Here is a 21,563-nt window from a genome sequence, read left to right as displayed (position 1 = left end):
TGAATGGAGCCCAGCTGACAGCAGCATCAGACTTGATTGGGGAAGGAATCCAGACATGTGAGCCACAAAAGGACACTAGATCATGACTGCCTTCACACTGGCAGTTGTGAGCTGGATGTTGGTTTTGTTTTGTTTTCAAAGCTAAACTTTGATATATTTTTTTCTGCCAGTCTTACTTCGGCCTAGTCTCTTTGGCCTTCACTGTTCTTATTTCTGAGCAAGGGAAACTATACCTTTATTGGAAAAACTGATATTCAAAGGGCTGGAAGCAAGCTTACAAGTTGCACAGAAGATTTCTCCCATCTTGCCTGGATATTTAAAATGTGCAACGCAGTGCAGGGCCGGCTCTACCATTAAGCAGAGCAAGGTGAGCTTCAGGCGGCAGATGTGGGGTGGGGGCAGCAGCAGCAGCCTCCCAGGCGCTCCTCTTGAACTCCCCACCTGTTTGCATGTGTGGGAGGATAGAGCTGTGCATGCCACATCACCTGTCCTGGACCACCTAAACTAGCCTTCTGCCTCAGCTGTGATAGGACACTATTCCATCAAAAGTGTTGGAAATATATCTCGACTGCCAGTGCAGGCAACTTCGGTATGTGGAACAGTGATGGTGCACCATCTTCTGTTTTGCCTTACGCAGCAAGCTCTCTTGGCTTGGCTCTGATACAGCAGGGTGTCCAAGGGGCGCCCTTGGTCCCCCTTCCTCAATGGTTCCCCACTGTCAGGGTGGACACTGAGCCCATAGAATCCCAGAGTAGTTCTGATTCTGAGGAAGAGCAGTCGCTCCTGGGAGAGGAGCGCGCTCCTCTTTCCCAGGACCAACAGCTGACGGAGATTCCTCCCACCAGCATTCCTAGTTTAGTTAGCAGTCCAGGGAGTGACCAAGCACAGATAGCAGACTTGGTGGATGTGCGACACAGACGCAGAGAGCGGCGCCAGATGGAGGGCGCGGAAAGGAGGCGAAGTGCCAGGTTGGCGCGCAAACAATGGCTGCACCCAGAGGCTCCAAGGGAAAAGGGGAGGGACTCTCCCTAGTCCTTAAGTTCAGGGGTCTGCCAGTAATTCCCTTTCAAACGGGGACCAAGCTGTTGAGGGCTCCTTGGAGGTCTCTCTCAGTCTAATCCAGTAGCCAAGTCCAGACACAGACAAAGGGATTCCTTTCAAAGCTTTATTCTTCTTTTACAACTTAACAACTATACCGATTGCAACTAGATCTGAGCAGCACAGTACCTATGCCCTAAGTTGGAACAGTTGGTCCCCGTTTGAAAGGGAATTACTGGCAGACCCATGGCTTCTCCCATGGAGAAGCGCCAATGTATGTATGCTGGTACACTGAAATAAACATATATAGGCAGAGTGTTTGGGTGTGATCCCCTCCAAACCTATGTGAGTTGGTTCACTGCAGATCTACCATCTGAAAAAGGTAGATTTTTCACCCCACCCCTGCTGTATGGTTTCTGGGAGTGGTAACTCATAATACAAATCACTTGGTTAGAGCCAAATGATTTGAAACCCTCTCGTTCATATTGGCCTTATCCTCAAAGTTCGCGTACCATTGTGTTTGACATATAACTCTATAAGAAGTTACATTTTCTACTGAGGAAAAGGATCCAGCTTAAACCCCATTTGGCAGTGGAGCAAGGTGCCTTGGGAGGGGGTGGATTCTTCTTCCCTGGAGGTATGTAAGCAGAGGCCGGATGGTCATTTGTTGAGCCTGCATTGAGCAGAGGTTGGACTAGATGATCTCTGAGTTACCTCCTCTATGATTCTATGAAGATATCCAAATGTGCTGGGATCTACAGTATCTATTCTTGTGGCTTGGGGGAGCATTGTAAGATGTCACTTTGGGCTGCCAATGCCAGCTCAAGCTCTCCCTCTGCCTCGGCACTCCACTCCCACCCAGTTGCTACGACCACCTGCTCACTGGCTTTCTCTGAGGATCCTCTCAAACCAAGCCAGAGGGTGGATGGGCTCTCTGAAAGTTGCATCAGCCAGAGAAAGTGGCTGGTGTAGGTCTTCAGAGAGCCAGCCATGGCCAGGCCAAGGCCCAGATGACTTGCTTTGAGCGAGGCATTGTGTGTGTGTGTGTGTGGGGGGGGGGTTCCCGTTCCCAGGAGGTTGATCTCATGGGATACCTCTCCCACAATGCCCGGCTCCAAGGAAGGCCCCAGAACCAGGCATTTGGGCCTGTGCACCTCTCTGAAGAGCTGTGCCAGCTGTATTCTCCAGCTGATGTTGCTCTTCAGAGTGCCTGCCCACCCTCTGGCTCACTTGGAGAGGATCCTCAGAGTGAGCCAAAGGGGCCGCTCTAGAGAGCCCTGCTGGTTGCTCTTGCACTGTGCCGTTTGCCACAGCAGGAGAGCTGCCGGCAAGGCTCTCCCGAGCACCCGCTGTAGTGGCGCCTCACTGGGGGCCCTTCAGGAGAAGGGAGCGCACACAGTTTGCTGTTCCTCCCACTCTGCTGCCTGAGGCGGGGATTCACCCTGTCTCAAGGGAGGGCCGGCCCTGCTGGCAGCAGATTCTGGAGGAGCAAGCCACCATTTGCTTGCCTTCAGTCCCTTTCTCTGTGCATCATTACGCTTTTTAATAAGACTTCAAATCAGGGCAGGCAGTTTCTGCATTACACTTTTTAATAAGACTTCAAATCAGAGCAGGCAGTTTCTGCATGCAGGCGGGCCATTTTGACTTTTTGATTCGGGTGAGAAACCATCCAAATAAGCCTCGGTGTCCCCCTTGGGCAGCTGTTGGACCCCACTGCTGCACTGACATCAGCCATGTCAAGGCAGAGAGCCCATAGCTGAGTCACCTGTGCTGCATGCAAAAGGTCCTGGGTTCAGACCCCAGCATCTCCAGCGAGGGCTGGGAAAGAGGCTGGCTTGAAACCCAGGAGAGCGGCTGTTAGTATGTGTACACCAGCCTTCAAGTTCAAAAAAGAAACAGCTGCACCAATTTAATTCCCAGCATGTTTTGACACTTGGTCTTTATCAGGGAAAAACCCTTGGGATTCTTTTGGAGGAGTCCCTCTCCCTTGCTTCTTCCGAAGAAGCAAGACTGTCAGTCTTCTTCGGAAGAAGCGAGGGAGAGGGACTCCTCCAAAAGAATCTACAAGGGTTTTTCCTTTGTTAAAGACGAAGTGACGAAATGCATTGGTAATTAAACTGGTGCAGCTGTTTGTTTGTTTTTACTTTGGTTTCCAGCCTTACAGTGGTTTTTTCTGATCCCTATTGGCACTGTACACCAGCCTCTCTCAGCACATTTGGAGGGCTAGACCAGTGATAGGGAACCTCCTTCAACCTGCAGGCTGAATTCAGTTTTGGAGACGCACTCGGGGGCCACGTTTCAGGAGTGGGCGGGGCAAAGGGGGCGAAGCCAAAGGCAAATGCAGTGAGGCCAAATCTGCAAAAACAACCACCATGTTTTAGCGCAAAGCTCTTACTAAGCAACTAAGCCTTAGGAGAGGCATTGCAACGTTCTGGAATGGGGGAAAAGCAGGAAACAGGCAGGAAGCCATCAATCAGTGGCTGGGGGAATGGGGCGGGGGGCAGTGGCCATCTAGGGAACCCTGGAGGGTCAGATTGGGACCCCAGGATGGCTGGATTTTGCCCCTCAGGCCTGAGGTTCTCTATCCTTGAGTGAGAGAGACCAATTGCCTGATCTGTTATAAGGCATATTCTTGTTTCACATACTCGCACACACGCCTTAAAAGGTGGCCTAAACATCAATTAAACTAAAATAAATGAATCAAAAAAGCATACATGCTCCTGCATGTCAGGTGGTGGAATCAGTGCCATGATTTTAATTTCCCACAATTCCCATGGCATGGCATTGCTCTGGGGCATTCTGGGGAAATGTACTTGCAGCTCTGACCCAGTCCACTGGCAGTAATCATGTGCTGCTGCCCTGCCCAACCGTAAACCCAAGGGAGGCCACTGATGCGGAGGCCCACCAGTCGTGGACCCCCGTAAACCTGGAGCTGGTTTTGATCTCAGCCCAGTAATGGCTTTCAGTTACATCAGTGTTGGTTTTGTTTGTTTGTTTACACATAATGCAAATGCTGAGGGAGAGTTGAATTTGCCTCAGGTTGGTTCTGCTGCAAGCTGAAGAGATATTTGCTCTACCCCTCCTGCTGGCCCTGCAGATGTCCTGGTTCCAAACTCACTCACAGCACATGAGCTGTCAGGCTGTGCACCTAACGCCCTAAAATATTTCCCAGATGGGATGGCAGCAACGTTTTATTTTCTAGGACAACATCTTCGCTCGGCCCCCACTTGTCCTTCAGCCAGTAAATTTATTGCATGGTCCCTTTGTTGACAGATACATTGGCATTAATAGTGTTCCAGCGTGTTCTTGAATAGCATGCGCTGTTATTACTATGCAAATGTTCAGAAAACTCATTAACTGGCAAGGTCTTTAACCTTCCAGTGCAATCTTCGCTCAAAGCTCTCATATGTTCGAAAGGAGCACCCAGCCTGCATGCAGCTCACAAACAGGAAGGTGTTTCAAGTGCAAGGACATCACCCCTGCTCAGGACAATGTTTATAGCCAGATGTAATGCCTGTCCTTTGTACAAGCAAATGCTCAACGTTGGGCCAAACTGCAAAGCAATCTTATTAGGCGAGGATTCCCAATTTTCTTTTAAAAAACGTGGCTGCCAGACTTGGGTACCTCTGAGCATGTGCAAAAGGGAGAGTGACATTTTCTTTCTAAAAACAGACTGAAGGACAAAGGCCATCTGAGCACGTGCCAAATGCCTTTTCGTCCCCAAGTTTCACAACTTCAAATCTTCGAAGATCATGCCTGAATTAGAAAAAAAAACCCCACATCACGGAGAAGCCCCGATTCTGCAAAGATAACGCCTTAATTTAAAAAAAAACATCCAGAGCGGGGGATAGGAGGGGGTAAACTTAGTCTCCTTTGAAGGGATAGAACAACCCCCTGCTCAGTGCAGGAAGCCTGATTCCCAGGCGGTCGCCCATCCAACTACTGACCGGGGCCGACCCTGCTTAGCATCTGAGATCAGACAAGTGCACGCAGGAAAACAGCAGGAAAACAGCACAGTGCTCGAGTATGAACCGAGCTCGCGCATTCAATGAAGCACTGCAACGGGGAAAATGGGCGAGTATGAATAATCACGTTTTAATGTGAGAGCGTTTAACCCGACGGGACACCGAATTCATTGCGATGGCGGGCGCAATGTAGATCGGCCCTAGGATGGATGAGGGTTTTTTGTACATTTGTTATTGAGAGAGATATGGGGCTGACTCACCACCCTGGTTGTTGTTGCCCAGTGGGATACTTTGAGCAAAAGGGACTGGGAAAGGAATTCCAGCTCCTTTCTTTCTCCAAGCAGTAAGATTTCCGCATGCTGGGGCGAAGGGAATGAAAACTCCCAAAGCAATTGAAATGGTTTCAGGGCAGTGGCAATTAGGGATGGGCGAACGCTTACCCCGAGGGAATGCGTTATTTGCTCCATGTGAGCTTGGACGAGAGTTCCCCTTTAATATGAAATCTCGTTCTGTGTATACGAGTTTTTGTGCATGCGCAGTATCAAGGAGCATCTTGGGAGCTGTAGTTTGGAATCCCATAGTGTGTCAGGATGTTATACGTCACCACGTTGTGTGGCCCCTTTCTGATTGGTTGTTCTCATGTGGCCTGCCTGCCTGATGAAGTCATGTGGTGTTTGCTTGCTGTTGCCAGTCGTATGAAGATGGATCTGCAGAGTTATCTCCTTCCTCCTTGGAGCTAGAGCTGTGGCAGAGGCAACAACGACAAGGGAAGCAGCTAAGGAGACTGCTTCAAGTATATTTGAATGACATACACTCGCACACACTCCTTGTATATGTTGTAGAACTTGTATGCTATTTTAGGCAAATGCTCCTTTGGGCTGCATTAATAGAAGCATAGCTTCCAAATCCCAGGAAATACTAGTTCCCCTCTACTCATCACTCGTCTGGAGTACTGTGTCCAGTTCTGAGCACCGCACTTTAAGAAGGATGCAGACAAGCTGGAGAGGGTTCAGAGGAGGGCAATGAAGATGATCTGGGGACTCGAAACAAAGCCCTATGAGGAGAGACTGAAAGCACTGGGCATGTTTAGCCTTGAGAAGAGAAGACTGAGCGGAGATAGGATAGTGCTCTTCAAGTACTTGAAAGGTTGTCCCAGAGAGGAAGGCCAGGATCTCTTCTTGATCATCCCAGAGTGCAGGACACGGAATAATGGGTTCAAGTTACAGGAAGCCAGATTCTGGCTGAACATCAGGAAAAACGTCCTGACTGTTAGAGCAATACAACAATGGAACCCATGACCTAGGGAGGTGGTGGGCTCTCCCATGCTGGAGACATTCAAGATTAACCTCTAGTGAGGTTCACAAAAAGCTTAGAGATGACCTGAAAACAAAAAAGGACACATATAGGAAGTGGAAACAAGGCCAAGCAACAAAGGAAGAGTACAGGCAGGTAGCACAGAATTGCAGGGATGGCGTCAGGAAGGCTAAAGCTGAGAACGAGCGGAGGTTAGCAAGGGATGCTAAAAGCAACAAAAAAGCTTTCTTCAGATACGTGCACAGTAACAGACAGAGGAAAGAAATGGTGGTTCAGCTATTAAATAAGGATGGCAAAATGATAACAGATGACAAAGAAAAGGCAGAGATGCTCAATTCCTACTTTGGCTCAGTCTTCTCCAGGAAGAGGGTCTATGAGCCCCCTGGCAAAGGCGAAGTATAGGCTGAAGGGGCAGGATTGCAGCTTGAGATCGATAGGCATACGGTCAAGGAACACCTAATTACTTTGAATGAGTTCAAATCTCCAGGGCCAGATGAGCTGCATCCTAGAGTAATAAAGGAACTGGCAGAGGAACTCTCAGAACCGCTGTCTATTCTCTTTGAGCAATCATGGAGGACGGGGGAAGTGCCAGATGACTGGAGGAGGGCTAACGTTGTCCCTCTCTTCAAAATGGGTAAAAAGGAGGAACCTGGGAACTACAGACCAGTCAGTCTGACATCAATCTCTGGGAAAATTCTGGAGCAGATCATAAAGCAATCCATCTGGAAGCATGTTGAAAACAATGCAGTGATTACTCGAAGCCAACATGGCTTTGTCAAGAACAAATCCTGCCAGACGAATTTGATCTCATTTTTTGATCAAGTAACCTCCCTTGTAGACCGTGGGAATGCTGTAGACATCATATACCTCGACTTCAGCAAAGCTTTCGACAAAGTGCCCCATCATATCCTGATGAGCAAACTAGCTCAAAGTGGGCTAGATGAAACAACGATCCGGTGGATCCACAGTTGGCTACAGAATCGGACTCAAAGAGTGCTTATCAATGGGATCTTCTCAAACTGGGGAGAGGTAACGAGTGGGGTACCGCAGGGCTCAGTCCTGGGCCCAGTGCTCTTCAACATTTTTATTAATGACTTGGAGGAGGAGGTGCAGGGAATGCTGATCAAATTTGCAGATGACACAAAATTGAGCGGGATAGCGAATACTTTGGAAGACAGAAACAAAATTCAAAGTGATCTTGATAGACTGGAGCGCTGGGCAGAAAACAACAGAATGACATTTAATAGGGATAAATGCCCAGTTCTGCACCTAGGAAAAAGAAACCAAAGGCACAGTTACAAGATGGGGGATACGTGGCTCAACAACACTACAAGCGAGAAGGATCTTGGAATTGTTGTCGATCACAAGCTGAATATGAGCCAACAATGTGTTGTGGCTGCAAAAAAGGCAAATGCTATTTTGGGTTGCATTTATAGAAGCATAGCTTCCAAATGCTGGGAAGTACTAGTTCCCCTCTACTCAGCACTGGTTAGTTCTCATCTGGAGTACTGTGTCCAGTTCTGGGCACCGCACTTTGAGAAGGATGCAGACAAACTGGAGAGGGTTCAGAGGAGGGCAACAAAGATGATCAGGGGACTGGAAACAAAGCCCTATGAGGAGAAACTGAAGGAACTGGGCATGCTTACCCTTGAGAAGAGAAGACTGAGGGGAGATATCATAGCGCTCTTCAAGTACTTGAAAGGTTGTCCCAGAGAGGAAGGCCAGGAGCTCTTCTCGGTCATCCCAGAGTGCAGGACATGGAATAATGGGCTCAAGTGACAGGAAGCCAGATTCTGGCTGAACATCAGGAAAAACTTCCTGACTGTTAGAGCAATATGACAATGGAACCAACTACCCAGGGAGGAGGTGGGCCCTCCCACCCTGGAGGCATTCAAGACAAGGCTGGACAGCCATCTGCCAGGGCTGCTCTGACTTGGATTCTTGCATTGAGCAGGGGGTTGGACTTGATGGCCTTGTAGGCCCCTTCCAACCCGATTCTATGATTCTATGATTCTATGTTTACTTTCATTATGTCCTGAGCTCCTACTTAGGCTATTTTACAGTAGGTGTTATGTAGGCATATTGGTTATAGACTACGATTTATGATTAGCGAATTCCTTTGTTTCTGTAGTGATTTTGATTTATTATTGACGTTGTTTTTGTTGCCTTTATCTTGTTAACTTTATTTCAAAATAAAATAAAATTTCATGATAAAAAGTATATTGGTGTGTGTGTGTCTGCACATGGTCCAAAGCAGTCAATCCCGAATAGCGAATCCGTCATGCAGCAATCCAGGCTCGCTACAAAGGTGAGCATTACGAACGAACAGGTTTCAACCAGCGAACAGACTAATTAAGAAATCCAGCCGCGCCACTAGCAGCAATCTCCCTATGCTCTGGTGTCACAGATGTCATCCCTACCATTTGTTGTGGCAAACTGGCATGTGGAAATTGTACTGCAGGGTGCACGTTAAACAATACTTGAGTAACAATACTTGAAAGAGAAATGTCCATCATGGCAAGGTGGAGACCAGCCGGGCCTCATCCATCAGACAAAAGTGGAGGAGCTGCTCCCCTCTCCCCACCGGAAAGAACATTCTGCTCCAAATGCCAGCTGTCCTCAGACCAGTGGTGTAGTGATCACTTCTGCGGTGCAGGCCTCATCACGAAAGTCACCATAGCCACGTCCCCAAGGAGAGTCCAAAAATGCAGGCAGCTCCGTCGATGCATGTCAACCAAACAATTCTAGCGCTGTTCATCTAAAATACTTTGCATTGTAACAGGGACAGCTCACAACTATATATTGCTGCTGGGAGAATCCCTTGGCAGCACCAGACCCAAGGAGCCCTTGAAGTCTGCCACCAACTCTGGCTAGGGGGTCGGTATGCTAATACCACCCCCCTAAAAACCTCTATGTTTCAGCTATCAGCATTCACTTTGTTGACGCACAGTACACAATCTACCATGTGAGCACCACACCTCTGCGTAAGAGCCCAACTTTTCCAGGTTCTCCGGGTACACAGCCATGTACATGTGAATAAGAGCATTCTGTAAATAGTTCCCTTTCAAGCTCTCAGTATGCGTGGCCATCACCACATCCTGTTGCAGCAAATTCCATATGTTAATTGCGTGCTACATAAAGAATACCTTTCTTTAGTCTTCCCTAAATCTATTGCCAAACCAGTTTCATTGAATGAGTATGAGAGGAGGAGAGTTCACCCCATCCACTTTTTCCATACCTTCCATTATCTTATATACCTCTGCTATGCCACCCACCCATCTCCGGTTGTCTTTTTTTCTAAACTAAAAAGCCCCAACGCCTGGGTGGCAGGGTGGGGTGGGGGCACAATGTCATCCAGATCCAGTAACTTGTTAATTGTTAAATTGTCAAGAAGCTGTAGAACATCATCTCTTGTCACCTCTACTTGACTGAACAGTTCTTCAGTGTTCCCTTCTGAAAAAGTTCTTTCTTGCATGGGTTTTAAAGCAAGCATCTGTCCTTCATCTTCTGCGCAGAGATAGACACAAAGAATTTATAATCTCCTTATTCCCCTCCCGCACCTTAAACGTCCTCATCATCCAACAGTCCAATTGCCTCCTTAGCTGTTTCTCTGCTTCTGATGTATTTAAAGCAATCTGTATTCTTGGTCCTAACATTTTTAGCAAGACACTTCTCACTTTCTTTTTTAGCTTGACTTGTCTTCTTTTTTAGCTTGTGCATTTGCTCCCTCAGGCTTTCCGCTCCATACCGTTCTTTTCATTTGTGCAAAATCTCCATTTCTGAAGGGAGACTTAATATCACTGATAGCTTCTTTGACACTGCTCATTAACCACACTGGCATCCTCATGGGCTTGTTGTTTTCTTGTAGTACATTCTAGTTGAGCTTCTCTTAGCATGGTTTTAAGCAACCTCCAAGCAGCTTAAAGTGATTTAACCTCAACTCTCCTTTCAAACTTACTTTAAGGGGAGAGAAACCCTTTTTCTGTCAAAGGCCACATTCCCTTGCAGGGTAATCTGCTGGTGTCATGGTCTGAGGTGTCATGCTGCCACAGGAGTCATCTTTAGGAACCAGACCCTTCAGAGCCATTTGGCCTCTCAGGAGGCCCTGGCACTAGCCAAGGTGGCCTGGGACCCTCAGGAGTGATGCCTTTGAATCTGCCTCCTAGAGAGGCAGTGAGAAGCAGAGGGAGATGCTGGCCTACCACCTGGCCCCCGGGAACACCAGCGCCTTAAGATCCTCAATAGGATGGTGGCTAGGTGAGGGAGTGCTTGTTTACTGAAGAGGACTACTCATGAGTTAGGTTCTCCTCATGAGGAGGACATTTAATGTGATGCAGCTGAGCAGTGGGTGGGGCTCTAGTAGCTCTAGCTATATCAGCTCTCACTGGTAATTTGAGAGCTACTGGAAACAACGTCTCTGCCAGCTCCAGTGCCTGCCATCTTGCCTCCTGTACCTTGCCCTGTGACTGATGCTCTGTGCTACTGACCCTTGGATGGTTTCTTGCCCCTGCTTCTGGACTGTGTAATGCATCTGACTGCCAAAGTGTGTTTTGATCTCTGCCTGCTAACTGTCAGGATTCCCTTAGCTCTCTCTTCACTTCAGCACTCAAACATACACAGACTAGAGGCTTCAGTCTACAGCTTTTAATCCATTCCTTCACCGGGTCATACAGATGCAAATTCTCAGAGACTCTCTGTCTACAAAGGAATGCCTTCAGGGGATTCAAATGGAATTTACGAGAGCTGCCCGCTGTTTGAAGAGGGAGGTACTATTGCTAGCCTAACTTAAGGGGGGGAGGTCCCTCCCTTGTTCCGAAGCCCTAAAGTGCAGCTTTTCATGCAAGGCCAATTGGGCACACCGTCTAAGTTCTGCCCTTGCCTTCTCTCTCTTTGCACTGCACCTGTGCTTGGCATCTATTAGGTCATCCTCCTGAGGGGTGAGTGGGGAACCCTCAAGCTCAGCCATCTGGATGTTTGTAACCTGAGAAGCAGGCCTACTCATGTCTGGACTAGCCTGGGAAAGCACCTCCCCCATGTCTGATGGTCCTCCTTCAGAATCTGAACTGCTATCCCACTCCCTGCTCTGAGAAACACCCCTGACACTGTCTCAGCCATTCCTGCCTTAGCTTGATCCCATGTAACTAACTGCTTGCCTGTGCTCCGACCTCTGCTTGCTGTCTTGACCACTCCTGCTTTAGCCTGCACCGCATTGGACTGCAACCTGCATGCTTGGCCATTTGCTTGCTAAGTTGATGACTCTGTTGTATAACTCCCTGTATTTGCTTTGCAAAGGGCCAGCACTCAGTCTAGAGCATGACAGTTGGGGGCTGCATTGAGTGGGCAGGGCTGAAGCCAGTGTTGGGTGGGGCAGGGCACCTCTGTCTCTCCCCCTCTCCCTTCCCCACCCTAGATGGTTCCCAGGCAAGTAACAGATCACTCTTGCAAGAGGATTGGATGCAGAGGGCTTTTGAAATGGTGCTGTGGCCTGCATGAAGATGTCCACCCCTGCTTTAAAACAGGTTTGTGGGGTTTTTTTGTTCTTAGAAATGTCTCCTTTTGAAACCAAGTGTGAGGCCATATTAACATCTCTGTACACCAGGGGTGGGCAACTTCTGCGGCTTGGGGTGCTGCATTGTCCCCCCCCAGTGCAGAGCCCATCAGGGCCCACATCCCACTCCTACCACTGCATTTGCCGCCCCTGCTTTTTCTGCACGGGCAGCAAAATTCTTGTGATTTTGCAGGAAAGGGAAGTGTGCAAGGAGCGCATGCCTTTTTCTCGAGCAGAAGTGAGCTTCTGGGAGGCTTGTAGGAACACAATTCTTCTTGCAAGCAAAGCATGCAGGCCCCATGCACCTCGCTTCCCTGCAAAGCTGAAGCTATTTTTGTTGCTGCGGTGGCAGCAGTGGGCCACGGGGTGCTGCAAGAACAGCCACGGGGGCGGGGGGGCACTTGTGTGTTGCTCATCCCTGCTGCACATAGATTTCCTGTGTTCTCGTGCGTTGAGTAGAAACACCCCACGGCCTCCTTCTTTATATCTAGATATATCTGTCTGTCTGTGACCTTGGCTCCAACACCACCACCACGAGACACCCGGAATGTCTCATGCTCCATTAAACGATTCCAACCATTCTTCTTTAGTGCCTAGCGCTAGGAATTCTCACCCAGAATAGACACCTATATGGTATCATCTCTCACCTTAATAATAATACTAATACCAATTTTCCTGCAACCCTTTTGCCTTAACCCTTTTGCTCTCATCCCCTATTGAAACAACGCTTTGGCACATGGTAGAACTGCATTTGCTCACTTGCTTTTAATCTGTAATCCTTGCATCTCTCTCTCCCCTGCCCTTCATTGAAATGCAGAATGTAAACCTCTTGGGGCAGGGGCCTGACTCTTCAGTTACTTGCGTGCATTGATGGTGCTAAACAAACAAAAAATTAAAATATAAGTTTGGCTCTAGACTTAGTCATGCTTAGAGTAGACCCATTGATATCAATGGGACATTAGCTAATCATGGCTGACTTGTTCCAATAATAATAATAATCTTTTCTATCCGTGTCTGTATAGATTTTCTTGTATCCAATGTTAGTCTAACAAGCCCCACTCATTTCAATGGGTCTACTCTAAGTAGGAGTAACATTGGATACAACCTATGGCAAGTAATAATAAGCTTTTCTTTCCATTTCTGTATATGTTGGCTTGTAGCTACACCACTTCCTCTCCCTCCCTGGATTTTTACAAATCCAAATCCCTTTAAACTTCTCCCGGTATTTGAGAGCACTTCCCTTCAAAGTGATTCTTTGAACCAGGCCTCTTGCTAGGTCACTCGGTAAGGGGAAGAGTCTTCCCCCGGCATGGGCGCATAATTCGGGGTCACCCAAAGCTTGTTTGGGGTTCAAATCCCAATTCCATATTCAAATTGCATTTTAAAAATATTATTGGATCTCTTCCTGGGTCTTTTGCAGCAGCCAGTAAAAGCTTCACCTGCTTAATTTAACCAGGTCAGGTTGCCAGTAAAGGCAGAGGAGGAGTGCCAGGAAAAAAGTTGGCAACTCTACCAGGAAGCATGAAGAAGGAACTAGAAATCAGCTCCAAATAGCCATTTCATAGCAGTCTTTGAACAGCTGAATTTTCCCCTACAAACAGTAGATGGCGGTGTCTTTCAGCAAATCATGCATTTGGGTGTGGAAGATGCATGGAATTTACTACACAGAAAATAGTTTGTAACACATCCATGTGCTATGTGCTCCTCCCCCAATATTCCCATCCACTTTGGATAGATTTCCTCTTTGCTCATTCCTCTATTTTGAAGAGCTACCGAGCCCGCCATAACAACGACTATTTCCTTTGCTCAAGATGCTTTTAGCCCCGAAACTCTTCCATTTCCTGCCTCCCATTATCCTTGAACTCCCAAAACCACGCTAGTTTCACAAGCCATATTCAGTTAACCCTCTCTGCATTTTTGAGACATGTTCCCCTGATTAGGGAAACTGAAGTGTGTGTGTGTGTGAGAGAGAGAGAGAGAGAGACAGACAATTCAGGGTCCAGATCTGGCTTTTTGCATTCAAGTTACTGGTTTCATGGCAAAATTCAAAGACAAACCCGCTTGATTGGATTGTTGCGCTGTTTTATCCCCTTGAAGGAAATTAATGTTGAAGTATCTCCCCTTGCTCAGTGGCTTATTGTATTCTCTCTGCTTGCCCCCAATTTAATAGTGGATTTAACTGGATTTTCACTGTATTATGTTAGATCAACAGCTGCAGAGGGAGTAACGCTGCCTTAAATGGGGTTTCTTTGATGCAACTGGGGCCTTCAACAAAATATTGCAGTGTCGAGCGCTCCTATTTAGGACATTCAATTCCATTTTCCCTCCCATGCCTCCCCCTGCTTCTATTTTGGCCACCAAGCCAACAGAAGTTTTCATTGGACTGTTTGTGGGATTTCCCCCACCCTGCCCTTTAGTCCCCCCCCATGACCTACAAATGTGTTCTGTACTTATGCACACTTTGGGGTGTCCCCAATTCTGCAGCCACCTCCCTCTTGCGCATGGATAGTGCCAGTTGGGCGATGCAGGGGCCAACATTCGGCTAGTTGAGGTCACTATTACCGTGCAAGATTGCTGAAGCCTTCAAGTTTAAGACCTTGCATTTGATAGGTACCTTACAGACAAATGCACCATAAACGTGAACTCAAGTGGCCAGACATGATGGTTGTGGTCACATCAATGTTTCCGATACACCATGGAACTTTAAAAAAAAGGGGGGGCATACCTTGAACAGTGAGGTGATGTTGACTCTTTCAGCCGGGTGAAGACCTTTTTATTCTCCTGGTATTTTAGCATTTCAGCTTCATAATTTTTTAGCTTTGGTGTTTTAAATCTGTATTTTAAATCTCTGCATTGCTGCTAAGTTTTATTCTGGCTGTATGGTTACCTTGTGGTTTTAAGATTTCATATTTTATATTGTTTTATGCTGCGCTTTGTGGTTTTAATTTTTGTGAACCATCGGCTATTGGGTGGTATAGAAATGAAATAAACTAAATCTCAGCAATGTACTCCAAGAGGATAGAAATGATGTGAAACATTAGTTCTGTCTTGAGCGAAGCATTTTTCCTTATTTAATACTCTGGAGGTGACGGACTCGACCTTGGGAGCTGGGGGTGGCGACGGCCGACAGGAAGCTCTGGCGTGGGCTGGTCCATGAAGTCACGAAGAGTTGGAAGCGACTGAGCGAATAAACAACAAATGTCTTTACCAAGAAGCTCAGCCATGATGGCTTTGCACATGCAGAGTCTATATTTCGGTACTTCGTTGGCATCACTGTAGCAGCTTGTCCCATATGTATTGTTCTTCTAAGAAAGGTTGTATAGGAGCAAAGGTTTCACGGCAGGCAGGAGCAAAAGGATCCTGACTTGAGTATTCTCCACTACATGCCTTTATTGCCACTGAAGTTCATGACCTGAGTGTCCTCTGTTTTACCTGGCTCTTAGCGTTCCTCACGATCTTTCCTAGCACTTACCCTCTCCTGCTGTAGTGCCTAGCCCAGGTTCCAGGGCAGAATTTTCCCCTTCCTTGAAACACTTTGCAGCCTTGTAGTTCCCAGATGGAACTTCACCCCTTGCAGAGCACCCATTGGGGCTTTCTAGCAGCTTTCATTTTGTGGTGCAGCCCAATCCCATTGTGAGCTCAATTCTTCGTCCTGGGACACCCAGGAGGTGTCCCTGTCCTGGGTCCGTGACTGCAATCTTGGGGTCACTGGCCTTTTAGAATCCTAGGGCACTGGGCCTGCCCGTGGATTATGTTATTCATAGCAGACTCCAAGCCCAGTGATTTACTCTTGCGGTGGGCAAGCTGAGAGTGTAGAGAATGACACTGAGGTTTCTCAGGGTCTTTAGCCAAGCACAACTACATACCCGCACTTTTAGCTAGCTTCCCTTCCTTGCCTCCTCTCCCTAAGTTCCCTTGACTCTCTGTGTTAGTTTCCCTGGACTCCTCAGTGTCCAAGGAGAGACCTCATTTTTAGGCTCTCCATTCCAGAATCTATTTTCGCAACCAATTGAGTTTGGCTCCAGGGACCCTAATAATGGCTTTGCCAGTGGTTTGGTCTCCCCATGACCATCTTTGGCTCAGGAGTCCAACCAGTGTTGGATATTTAAGCCTTTGAGTGGTTTCTGGACCATGGAGGATTAGACTATCAATGGCTACTAGCCCTGATGGCTCTATGCTACCTCCAGTATCAGGGGCAGTATGCCTATGTACACCAGTTGCTGGGGAACATGGGTGGGAGGGTGCTGTTGCACTCGTGTCCTACTTGTGGGCTTCCCACAAGCAGCTGGTTGGCCACTGTGTGAACAGAATGCTGGACTAGATCGACTTTTGGTCTGATCCAACATCTTATATTATGTTCTTATAACAACTTGGTGTACCAAGTTCTCTAGACAGCTGGGGTAATTAGCTCATTGTGAATTTGTGACCAAACACCCATAGACCAGACGGTGACCTGTGTCTACTGCAGGTTTCCAGTTTTTCTGTTACCAACAAGGAATTGAAGTCCTGACTTGCCATTTCCCAACTGGAGAACTCTTAATTCCTCACTTCCATCTATCTGTATTGCTAGTGGAAATAGCACTGCAGTTTAGTGCTCGGCGGCTGGTGTGCTAATCTACCTGTCTTCATTCTGTAAACATTTATAGTAAAATAAAGCTGTGTTATTTCCTCACAATCTTGGTCAGGAAGTGAATTCCCCCATTTTCTTGGGAGTTCAGCGCTTGATTTATGGTGTGTGCACCATGCCTTGGGAGCCATTTGTTTTGTGCGCACAACCGTTTGACCCAACCAGGATTATCAAGATTTAGGATGTAACCAAGTTTGTTCCCATAGCCTAGCAGCTGTAGAACCACAATAGTAACCTTAAAGCTACACAATGCCTTTTGCGGGGCTGGGAGCAGGATGGAGGAAGGAGCAATCGCAAGGGTGGATGCAGTTTCTGCAGGGAAGTTGCACCGCTTCCACATCGCCTGGATGTGCGAACCAGGCCTGGGTGATCAGCAGGTGAAAGCATGCGCCAGCTCCACTGAGGCGGGAAGCATTGCCTGTGCGGTGATTGAGTTCTACCTATGGTGCTGAGAGGTCTGCCATTGTCCTTTGTTTCTGTTGCAGTGATCAGATTCAATCTCCATTCTGCCGCTGCGCCATCTCACATGACTGATTTCACATTTGCCACTTAAAAGTAGTTTTAATTTTTGTGAACCACCCAGAGAGCTTCGGCTATTGGGTGGTATAGAAACAAACATATTTCCCAACCTGGTGATCTCCAGATGTGTTGGACTGCAACTCCCGTAATTCCCAGCCAGCAATTAGGGAAGCTGCCATCCAACACGTCTGGAGGGCATTACTACCCTAACTCTCGAGAGGCCTCTGGCTTCAAAGCCGCAGCAGAGGTGGGTTATTACTAAGGAGGTGCATTTCCACTGGAGGCAGCTCCCCGTTTGTCACCTGTCATGTTATGATGGGCCTGCATTCCAGGTCTAGCCCGTACCAGGGTGGTATAGGCAGGCATCCAGGGTACAGGCCAGCTAGTGGGGGAGGGGCTTCTCCCACACTACCTAGAAGGGTTGTAGGTAGGAAAAGCATAAACTTGGGATAGCAATAAGTAAGCGTTTCCTGAAGCAGGGGAACTGTTTCCAAATAGTCATTAACGTGCTTGAAAATGCCCACACGATCCCTGTATAAAACGAAACCTGGACACAGGCAGTTGATAGCTTATAGGGGGTATTTCAATGCTCAAGTTTCACCTGGGTGCAGGGGACACCTCTAAAGGTCTAGGGAGGATAACTTTTAGACAAAGAGTAGAAACAGAGCTCTCTATTTATTTTCTTTATTAAAATACAACCAAGTTCCTTATACAAATAAAGGAATTTTTGTTGTTTTTCCAAGAAGCAATTCTTTTATCAAAAGAAAATCATTCACCGAAAAGAAAAGAAGTCGTGAACACTAGCGAAGAGGCATGCATTTTCAAATCCCAACAGAGCAAGTGCAAAATAGACAGGGGCTCTTTTCCCTTGTATTCCTTAGATGTTCAAAAACCTGGCTGCTTTTGGCCACTTGAAAAGTAAGCATTAATAGAGTCTACCTCCAGCCCAAACTGATAAGGTCCCCTCTTCTCTCTACAAAGTATAGCAGCAACAAGAGCCACCTACATTCCACGCAACAGATAGAAAAACAAACGAACAAACCAACTCGAAATTAAGAACAAGACAAGGGGTGGTTGAAAGTGATGCCGCCCCCGTGCCTCCAGCTAGCCCCAGTGTGTCTTAGATTGTCTATGCACAACATCTCCTCCTGGCTGGCACCACAGTAGGGTGCAAGGTTTGCAGGATTGGCGCCGTCTGTCTCGAGGAAGGGAAGAATGGGTAAGTAAGGAGAGTCCATTGCCCTCACCCTGCCTGGTGTCTTGTCTCTACAGAGGTTAGGGGGCGCTGCAGAAGGGAAGATGACTTCATTTCAATTGAGTTCAGATGTTCACAACGAATTTGCCCCTCAGTGATTCACACAACTGTTTTATGTGAGACAGAACAAACCACAAATGGACTGGGGAACATGACTTATCAAAATAATATTCCCCACCTTCTGGAAAATGCTCAGTTTGGGGGGTGGAATCACACGGTGGAGTGATGTGGTATCATCAGGTGCCTGAACATTTGATAAAAACGTTACTACACATACAAACTGCAAAAACCACATTTTAGAAAACAGAGATAGTTCAATGAATTCCCACAGACTTAAGTTGCCAGAGGTGAATCTGTAGAGGTGATGGAGAATGGGTGTCAAAAGCTGGAGAGGGGAGAGAGGTGGACAATCTCGGGCCCACATACCTAATCCGGCCCATGGGGGCTTTGGGAGGAAGCAGGGAGAGGAATCTATCTGATAGAGACTGCCTCTGTTGGACAGCTACCTGTAACAGCCTTCTAACAAATATTGACCCTCTCCTTTGATATGAATATTCGTGCTACAATTTAAACCCATGGTTAAGTTGTACACAAACACAACTGTTTTGTTTTTTATTGAGTTTTATCCAATATTACTCTAACTTAAGTCCCATTCATTTCAGTGGGTCTACTTTAAGTAGGACTAACACAGGATACAAGCCAAACTATTTTTTTTTTAAAACATGGAGAAATCAATGCAAACAGATCTTTTCAATGCAAAGACTAAAAACAATTTTGATTTTTTTAAAAAAAGTTCAAATGCAAACACTGGAATAGGGCCCTAAGAGCTTAATTTGGGTACCAAGCTGTTAAATTTATTGGTATTTTTTTGGCCAAATATTCCTTTCATGAACAAATCTGAAAACCACATGAATTCAAAAAGCGTTTCACATTGAAAGGCTAGGGGCAGGAATTAGTAATTCAAATGCACATTCACCACTAAGTTTGAAAATGTGCATTTCAGCTGAGCAGAATCATTGCTATTACAAATGCTGGAAACCCATTAGCTTCAAATCTATTTCCTGAGATAGCATCCACAGCTGTAAAAAGGTAACAAAGGACAAATCCTAAATAATCGCACACATTCAAATACTGCCTTCGAACTCCGATCGGCTTAATAGCTGAGTCCACTGTACCATATAGCAAACTGGGCAAGGCAAATAGATCTGAATTGAAAAAGAACTCGAACATGGATCGAAACTCCTGAACACAACAAGCCAAGCACCAAGATTACAGATTTTTCCTAGCAGTTATCATTTTAACTCAAGATCTGCCTATGCATCTATGGTTCCCCTACATTCTTGTGCTTCATTGTCAGCCTGGGGATCAGAGGAAGTGAACTCTGTGCCGGGCCCAGAGTGCGCAGAGCGCATGAGCCTGCAGTGACTCCTGCTATGGTTGCCCTCTGATGAGCAGGAGACTAACACAAGCTCAGCTCTTGGAGCGTGCATTGCTTGGGGGGATCAGATGGGACAATATTTGTGCACCTGATACCCGCAAAAACCCTTGTGCTGAATTAAGTGAATTACGATTAAAAATCAGCAGCACAGACATCTGAGATTATCACTGTCTGGCTTTAAATTGCTAGAAGCAGGGATGTGAGAAAAGAAGGGCTTTAGAAAAACAGGAATGCTGCAGCACAGGAAAACCGCATAGCAACACTGCTGGGGTGCCCTTCTCTCCCCCCCCCCCCCCGGCATAGTTGGTGCAGACACACACACATACACCCTTGACACTTCCTTCATCACAAGATTAGGCCATGAGATGGATAAGGTGAAATCATCAGAAAACAATATGAACAGTGAATGCACACAGGTGGGTGGAAATCGGCAATGTGTGTGTTTTACGATTCCAGCCAGGGAAGGGAGTCAAATTCAAAGTGGATTTGGGTAAGGAGGGATTTACAGACTGGGTCAGTTTTAACTGGGAGCTAATGTGAAATAAATGTGAAGGCAAATCTTGGTTGGCTGACATGCAAGTATGAAACACCATTCATTGCTATTCAGACTAATGGGGTACCAAGCCTCTGTTACTCAAGAAGTGAAGCACTTACGGATTTTTAAAGTTGAAAACGTAGTACAATTTCCCCCTTATAATTATCTCTGGATTGTTTGAATAGATTAACCCATCTGGATGAAGCCTCTTAACTTGGCCAACATTTAGGGCAGCCTCACATGATCGGATGTGACCATTTCCCCCATCAAATGGCAGTTTATGTTTCAGACACTTCCTGGGAAATTTACACTTTCATGCTGATCTGGTCTTGTGAATGGTTCAGCTTGTAGACAACTCTTATTTGGGAGTCTGGACTTATTTTATGAAGACTATTGGAAACGGATCAACCTACAGCCTGAAACTTTGTTGAGCAATTCATAGTACCACATCGTGCGTTGATGTGTCAGGACATAATGGAAGATAGTAATCCGTGTGTGTGTGTGTGTGTGTGTGAGAGAGAGAGAGAGAGAGAGAGAGAGAGAAGATTGTGCCCCCCTTGAGACAGAAAGGAATGATTCGCATAACCGTTTGTGTGTATTAAAAACCAGGCTGGGCTGTGTTTATGGTGCTAGTTGGGTTCATGGCGAAGAATTTTGCTTATGCATCACTACAACACTATTTTTTGACATCTGTTGTGCAAATGTAGACTACACTATATGTGAGGGGCAAACTGTCTTTCAATTCTCGCTATGTCTGGGTGGTAGCCTGGCCTGGTATGCGCAAGGTTCCATCAATTTTTGCTTGGCAAGGTCACCGATGTGAGGGGATTAAGCTAACTTCAGATGTCCCTTCTGACCTATGGGAAGTTTCTTGGAAGCAAAGCAAATCTTGCGCCAGAAATCTGTTTCAGAGAGACTGGAGGAGCCCAAATGCTTCAGCATGGCCAAGATACAAAACTGGTAGCTGTAGGCTTAAACTGGAGGAAGGAGTAGATTTAAGAGAGAGCTGACAGTGGTTTGAGGGGCTGGCTCCAGATTTGAAGGGGGCAGCTCTCAGCAAAGTGCCCTCTTGTGGGCATACACGGCAGCAGGAACACTAGGCTCAACCAGCATCAGGCTGGCTCTGGGAGCCACCATTTAACATTTCCCCAAACATAGCACTGCTCAAGCGCATTGTGGGAAAGTAAGATGGCAGCTCGCAGACCAATCTGTCTGGTGCTGATAGGAGCTCTGAGGGGGGGAGGCAAGGAGGGCATCAGGGATGGACCCAGCTGGGGCACTGGGGCCCCAGTAGCGGGCACAGAACACTGGGTGCCCCTGCTGG

Source organism: Heloderma suspectum, chromosome 5 (genome assembly GCF_057233095.1).
Source record: "Heloderma suspectum isolate Gila_16-S chromosome 5, 16-S_ref, whole genome shotgun sequence".
NCBI classification, from domain to species: Eukaryota; Metazoa; Chordata; class Lepidosauria; order Squamata; family Helodermatidae; genus Heloderma; species Heloderma suspectum.
This window is presented reverse-complemented; position numbering follows the sequence as displayed.